Below are 7,856 nucleotides of genomic sequence, written 5' to 3'. Positions count from 1 at the left end.
AAAAAAAAAAAAAAGACCAGCCTGGGATAGCGTGAGATCCTGTCTTAAAACAAAGCAATCTCTCCACCCAAGAAAAAACAAAACCCAACAACAAACATAACCTCTTCCGTTTGTAAACTTTAAAGGAATTTGGAGGAAAACCCCTGTAATATTTTATTTAGGTCAAATAAAAAAGCCAGGTAATTTCGAGTTGACTAAAAAAATAGCATTCTCTTAATTATTTTAACGATGATATTCTTAACTCTTCTAAACTCTTTGTTTATTGGATTCTGCCTATTGTCCCAGGCAAACCCACATTGTTTTGATGAGAAGATAGTGCTGTTCCTCGACAGCTCAGTGGATTCTGCTTTCTTTTAGAGCAGAGAAGCTAACAAACTATTAACAAGTCTAAGCATTATTTTCTTCACTAGCTTTTAACTCAATTAAAACAAAACAACGAGACTGAGTTTGTCTCAGATACTTGTACCATCCCAGTCAGCATATAATCCTGTTTCTGGGATTTCTCCTTCCTTCTTTTCTGGTTTCCTTTGGGAAAATGCTTTGGGGAAGAAAGCAGCAAACCAAACCGCAGCAGGTAAAGAACGAAAGCTCTTTTTCTGATTTCCCACCCAGATAGGTAGGGAAAGGGAACAAGACCCTCATCAAAGAGAACTGAGGTTTAGGCGTGCCGTTCTAAAATGCTTTGTTATTTAGCACCTCCCAGCTCCCCCCGCTCTGCAGTAATTCCTCAGAGATTGTATAGTCTCCGCTTTAAATATATATATAATATATATATATATATATAAAACTTCCTTGTCTTTCTCTTTCCTTTTTTTTTTTTTTAATTTCCTATAATAAAGTTTCCTATTGGATAAAGTCAGCTCCCTGATTTATGCCTGGTTCCTATTGGAAGCTCGCAGGGGCTGACATCACTTAGGAAAGCTAGGGTAGGGCTGCCAGATCAGTTTGTCACCACCCAGGCTCCCTTGCCTTTGGCTGGGTGCAACTTCCATTTTAGGTGTTGGATCTGAGGGGAAAAGGAGAGAGAGGGAGAGAGGGAAAGGGAGAGGAAGAAAGAGAGCGAGCAAGAGGGAGGGAGGGAGAGAGCTCGAGAGAGACAGACACGGAGGGAGAGGAGAAAGGCAGGAAAGATCGTGGAACGAGGAAGAGGAAGAGGCGGCGAACCTCGCTGGATTTGTCTTTCTCAGCACATTGGTGAAGCTTTGGGTTTGTTTCTTAAAGGACTGCTTTAGAAGTCCACATTTGAGGTGTGTGCTTTTAAAATGTTTTTCCTTTTATTATAGTGTGTGTGTAACTAGTTGGGAAAGGGATAACTCAAGTGGAATTTTTTTCTTGACGGTAACTAGAGGGACTTTTAAAAGGGCGAGAAAGCCTGTTAATGCTGACGGTGAATTTTAATCAATTATTTTTTCTACTTTTAATACTTTGGAGGCTTATTAGTATTTAATTAAGGAAAAGATAAAACGTAGAAGACCAGGAAACAAACTTCCAGGTCTAATACCGGAAGCTGGTTAGAGCCAGGGGTAAAAGTCGTGTAAATTATGTTTTTGTGTGTACTTTTATATTATTTTTTTCCTGGATTTAGCTAACATACTCTTTTTTTTCAGAGCTCAAAAATTTGTTTTTTTGGCATGTTGTGTGTGGGTTGGGAAAGGAATTTGTCCTGGTCGGAAGCTAGTCGTACAGATGGCTCTTACCATGTTTCGGAACTTTTAGCCCCTCACCTTTGAATTTGTGGCAGTGGAAAGTTGCAGGAAGCTTTTGAGTTTCAATGGTATTGTTTTTTTCCTTCTGAACGTGAACGGCCCAGAAGGGTTTCAGCTCTGCAGTTCCTGGGTGGATCCCTTTTTCACTTTTCCAGGTGTGGTGGTGGGTGGGAGCCGCTGTCGCCTGCCTAGAAGTCTCTTTGCTTTGCCTTGTGAAAACAAATGGATCTATGTTAACTTGAGTTGCCACTCCTTCCTTCCTTCCTTTTTTCTTTCTTTTTGTACTAAAAGCCCTTTTAATAGCACAGATTTGTAAAGGTGTTGTATGTTAGCAGATATGATAATGTTTGGCCCTTAAAGGGATAAGGAAATTCAAATCGTGCTTTCTGTTGACTGGAGTGACGGCAGAACACCTGAAAGTCTTTTCAGTCCTTTTGGTCTCTGAAAGGTTTGTAGTTTGTGAATAGGTGGGTGAAGAGAAACCACTTAATGAAAACTTGGAGTTTGCAAAGCACTCCAAGGGAAAGCATAAAGGGAATTTTATTTTTAAGCCACTGGGAAGATGCTTTTTAGAGGTGTCTTTTGTTTGTTCGCTTGCTTGGTTAACTTACCACTAAGTTAGAACACTGTTAAAGCTGAAGGCTTGTGACTGGTTCATGTTTTATAACTGGCCTTAAAGATTTGCTTGGTTTTGATTTTTGTATATACATTCTTAGAAATGTACAGATCCTAGATAATTATATAGCCAACTCATCAGTAGCTGGAAAATAGGTACTTTCTCCTTTTAAAGTGGGAATCAGTATGGAAGTTAGAGCTGGAATAGATACTGCTCTCATTGTGGCAAGGTGGGTCTTAGTATCTTACTGAGCTCCTCATTACCTCTAAACTGATAGGAGTCTTTCATCTTCTGATGCACAGTCCCTGCCCCCAGTCTTTTTTAGACTAGAACATTTCCTTGAATATTTTTCTACAGAGAAGACATTCCTTGCAAGATGGTTTTGTCCTTGTGCGGTTGTGGCTTCTGGAGGAAACAAGTTTTGTTCCTCTTTTCCTTTCCATATAATTTAGGCAAGGATTACAGAAAAACATTTGACGTGTGGACCTCAGAATTAAAATAAGTAATTGAAAAGAAAGAAAAAAGACAGTATGTACAGTGTGTTGGGTTATAGTTCTCATTTCTAGTTTTTCAGTTTTCCTTTGAAATGCTTTTCCAAGGAGATTTCTTAGTGTGTCTTTGGAGGGTTGGTCTGTTGCTGCCAGAGTGTCGGTTTCTTACTCAGCCTTTAGGGGGAGGGATGAGAGTCTGAAGGAGGAGTACAAAGGCAGTTTGAAAATAGGTTCTGGATGACTGCTGGTGGTCTGGGTTCAGCTTGGAAACTGGGCTTTGTGTAGCTGTGTTGTGCAGCATTAGGGTCCAGGGCTATTTACAAACTAAGGCATTGTTTGGCCTGTCGTGTGGTACAGAGCCTTTTGAGGTGATACGATGGAAGATTTTTGTCTTTTACTTCACCTTCCCTGGTTCTTTCAGGAACTATAGGAAAGGGTACAGATAAGTAAATCTTTTATTTTGCTATTATTTTTATTTTCTGTGCTCCTTATTTTGGTTTTGGGGTGAAAATGATGACAAATGAGTATGAATTGTACAGATTTTCTTTCCTTGTTTGCTTTATGTGGAATTCATTTAGTTTCTTTGTTATGTGAGTAAGGTAGTGTGTCTGTGTTTCAGGTGTGTTAGAGTTCTAGTCCCTTTCTTAGGATGCCAGTATGGACAGCTGGGGGGGGTCAACATGGTCTCAGCTGGTCTAAAATTGGGACTCTTGGAGATCTTAGAAAGGGGAAAGCTTCCTGTAATCACATGCCAGCCTTAGGTTTATCAAATAATTGTTCCTTAGGGCTAGATGAGACAGGATGCAGGCAGATAAATTTGGCTTAGATCACTATCAATTGCAATATCAAAATATTTAGCTGTGTATAATTTATTGCTTTCTATTGTGGTAGGTGACAGCCCTCTGTTAGTACCTTCTTGGCCTTCCCGTCTCCTGCCCTCCCTGTCATTGTTTTATCTTACTGTGTGCTAAGCATTTTGCATAGACTACTTAATCTTTAATAGCCATTTTTTAAAAATGAGACAAAAAAGCTGGGGTTTGCTGAACATCCCATTATTTAAATGGTGGAGGTCAAGATTGACTCTGGTCAGATTGAGTACAGAGTCAATGAGTTTAACCAGGGGTACGTTGCCATTACCCAAAGAGAATAGACATAACAGCTGGGACTAAAATAAATGAAGCCTTGCTAAAGGCAGGAGTGTTTTAGTAGTTACTTACAGGCACTGAGTTCGGATAGTGTATGTAAACACCAGTTTCCTTAGAGCAAGTGAGAGGTGAATATGCTGGCCTACATATCTTAGCCCTAAAAGCAGCGACCATATCCTGTACATGCCCCTGCTGTCCCATTGGTTTCTTCTTTCCCTTTTGCAGTGCTGAGGATTGAACTTGGGGCCTCACACATGCTAGGCAAGCATTCTGCCACTGAGCTCAGCACCAATCTTGCTCTTTATTTTTAACTTCTGGGATTTGCCTCAACCTTTGTTTGCTTATTAGTGAAATTTTGTCTTCCAGAGGATTTTAAGCTCTTTGGGTTGAATGAGAAGCTTGTAGGAGGTAGTTGTAATAAATGTGTTTATCATAGTGTATTAAAAATGATTATCTTCCACTCTAGACAGAGGCTCAAGTAGCCCAGGCTGGCTTTGGCTTTGCCTAGGGCTTCCTAAATTCTGGACAAGCATTCTATCAATTGAGCTACCTCTAGACTTTTTTTCTTTTTTTTGATTGGGTCTTCCTGTTTTGGAGTCTAGGCTGTCCCGGATTCTGTAGATCAGGCTAGCCCCCAAATTCAGAGAGATCCTCTTATCTTTATCTCCTTAGTGTTGGGATTAAAGGTAAGTACCACCACTTCATGCTTCCTCTAGTCATAAAGAGTTTTTTTCAAGTGCTGATCAGTGCTAGGCAATCTGATTAATGTTTTCCTGTATATCATATGATGGTTGGTGAAAGTGGTACTATCTTACCTCTATCCTTCATTACCTATTGTAGTGTCTGCTACCAACTGAGGTGCTCAGTAAGCCTTGTTTAATTAAGGCACTTGATGGGAATTAGTGGGGACTGAGGAAGCTTAAATGGAGACAGGAACCAGAACATCATGAATTAATTGCATTCCCTGTAATTTTGACATTTTCAGTGTAACCTGTAGTGTAGATATTTTATTTATTTCTTTCCATTTTCCTTTTCACATGCATTTCACACACATTTCATTGTGTGATGTGGGGAAGGGTGGGCACCTGCTCCTGCTAAGGCCAGGTATGTGGAAGTCAGGACAATTAGGGCATGGGAGAGAATCTGTTCTCTCTCCATGGTTAGAACTCAAGTCCGGATGCTTGGTGTCAATTTCCTTTATCCTTGAGACGTTTCACCAGCCCTAATCATTTCTTTGGCATAGAATCTTATGTAGCTGAGGATCACCTTGAATTCGTGATCCTTCTGACCCTTCTTCTGAATGCTGGTGCTGTAGACACATCTCACCACAACTAGCTTCTTTTAAACAAGCTTTCTGGAAATAATGGAAGACCTTTAAGGTTTAGCTTTTCTTGGCAGTCCATTTAAAGAACAGTGTAAGAAGTAAGGTGCATTTCTTTCATAGCTTAGGCAGCTGTTGCCTTCAGTCAGTGAAGGCAGCCTATCCACTTTCTGGGGAAAAACATGGAGAGCAGCAGGGAAGAATGTTTTCACCCCTGCTTGGGTCAGTGGTTTATACACCACCAACAAAAACACAAAGATCTTGGGATGATAGTTTTTGATTATGAGTATTCAAAGAAGATGTAGTTGATGTCATTTTTTCCCTCCTTACAAGTCTCAGTTTGAGACAGGGTCTCCTGTAACTTGACTGATCTTCAGCTCTAATCTTGTCTCTGCCTCCCGAATGCTACTGCGAACTACAGTACTAGGCTACTATGCTTGGTATCATGTGTTCTTTTTTTGTTGGAGATTGTGTAGGGGTGGATGTGTGCATGCGCGTGCGCGCGCATATGTGCACATGGCACATGCACGCGTGTGTAGGGTTAGCACAGGATAGCACACACATGGTGGCTCACAACCATCTGGGTAACTTCAGTTCCAGGGGAAATGACACCCTCTTCTGGCCTCTGTGGGCACCAGGTATGCATGGTACACATATATACATGTAGGCAAAACACCCATATACATAAAATAAAAATCAACAAATCCATATTACATGAAGCTGAAATAGGCATTGATTACCCTAAAAGATGTAGCTGCCTCCAAGGTTTCCAATAATCACTGATAGAGCAGGAACACTGTCCTGCTTAGAATTAAAAGGGGAAGCTAAAATATGACTGATTTGTATTTACTTATGTAATTATTTTTAATTATATTTTTGAGACAGAGGCTCAAGTAGCACAGGCTGGTTTTAGCTTTGCTTAGGGCTTCCTAAATTCTGAACAAGCATTCTACCAATTGAGCTACCCCTAGACTTTTTTTCTTTTTTTGATTAGGTCTTCCTGTTTTGGAGTTTAGTCTGTCCTGGATTCTGTAGATCAGGCTAGCCCCCAAATTCAGAGAGATCTTCTTACCCTTTATCTCCTTAGTGTTGGGATTAAAGATAAGTACCACCACTTCCTGCTTCCTCTAGTCATAAAGAGTTTTTTTCAAGTGCTGATCAGTGCTAGGCAATCTGATTAATGTTTTCCTGCATCTCATATGATGGTTGGTGAAAGTGGTGTTTAGAGTTTTTACTTCACACATGCAGAATTTTACAAGAAAAATTTCAGGGATCGAATTAACTCTTCCTTACTCCCATTCACCCAGCACTAATTGATTCTCTTCTGCTTCAGATGTTTTAACTGCTGCATAGTATTTTTTAATCTACTCAACCAAAAAAGTAATTTCCTACTGAGCACTTCCCCCCAGTGTTATAAGGCAAAGTAGGATAGCACAATGATGCTTAAAAAACACAGAAAGGAAAACTTTGTAAAAGAAAGTCCTGTTTAAAAAAAGATGCTGGACCCTGTCTCAAAAAAACCAAAAAAAAAAAAAAAAAAAAAAAAAAAAAAAAAAAAAAAAAAGATGCTGGAGACAGTTGGGTTCCAATCTTGCTTTGATTTACCCTGGGACAAATTGCTTAGTCACTGTTTGTCCTGGTCTTTTCTCTACAATGGGGATAATTTTAGTAATTTCTATGGGGATATATATCCCAGAGGGTGCTTGCCTAGCATGCTCTAGCCCCTAGGTTTGGTCTCTTCTGATGCAGAAACAAAATGTATTAACTCTTAACTTTGTGTATGGGATTGTCATTACAACTGGTTTGCTATTTAAAGTTCATAAGCATAGCTGGGCGGTGGTGGCGTACGCCTTTAATCCCAGCACTTGGGAGGCAGAGGCAGGCCGATTTCTGAGTTCGAGGCCAGCCTGGTCTACAGAGTGAGTTCCAGGACAGTCAGGGCTATACAGAGAAACCCTGTCTCGAAAAACCAAAAAAAAAAAAAAAAAAAAAAAAAAAAAAAAAAAAGAAAGAAAAGCGTGCTGCTAAGAAAAGTCTGCTTTCATATGAAGAAAAGCCAAGCTGAGCTTGGGGGATGTGTGCATATCTTAGAAGCCCTGTCTGGAAGGAAACTTGTAGGCTTCCTCCAGTCTAGAATTTTCCTTCTCTCCATCTTACCCCTCACCTTTCTAGATGGGGGCTTGCTATGTAGTTTCTTTATATGATGTAACCTATGTAACTAGGGTTCTGAATAGTACTTCTTTGGAACTCTTTAGCCTTCCCTTACTCAAATTCTTACATTTTCAGTCTAGATTCTTTACTATTTCAACTGATTCTTTCCTATTGGCTTGCTTTCCCATTTTCTGTATTCCCTTAAGTTGATGATCTTTTCAAGACTTTATTTTTATTTTTAATCGGCTGTATTGATGATAAAGACACATGTAGGATGCTTCTGGCTTCTTTGAGTTAGATTGACATAAAGGTGCATCCAATAATTCAACAAGCTGGGCGGTGGTGCGCAAGCCTTTAATCCCAGCACTCAGGAGGCAGAGGCAGGCGCAGGCGGATTTCTAAGTTCGAGGCCAGCCTGGTCTACAG

General features: G+C 40.1%; 1 protein-coding gene across 13 annotated transcripts in view; it reads left to right on the top strand.

The window, feature by feature from the left end:
* Window positions 1–7,856, top strand: part of Ctnnd1 (catenin delta 1) — a 58,425-nt gene that overhangs the window by 7,369 nt on the left and 43,200 nt on the right. For 10 of the 13 annotated variants that reach the window (XM_031370835.1, XM_031370834.1, XM_031370833.1 and 7 more), the window contains exon 1: window positions 909–1,247. The exons of 2 other annotated variants lie outside the window; for them this stretch is intronic. The gene's annotated coding sequence lies outside the window, so the exon portion shown is untranslated. Of the gene's footprint in view, window positions 1–907; window positions 1,248–7,856 lie in introns of those variants that run through there. One more of the 13 variants, XM_031370836.1, reaches the window with a different exon arrangement.

The sequence above is a fragment of the Mastomys coucha genome, unplaced genomic scaffold, assembly GCF_008632895.1.
Source record: "Mastomys coucha isolate ucsf_1 unplaced genomic scaffold, UCSF_Mcou_1 pScaffold15, whole genome shotgun sequence".
Classification (NCBI taxonomy): Eukaryota; Metazoa; Chordata; class Mammalia; order Rodentia; family Muridae; genus Mastomys; species Mastomys coucha.
This window is presented reverse-complemented; position numbering and strand designations above follow the sequence as displayed.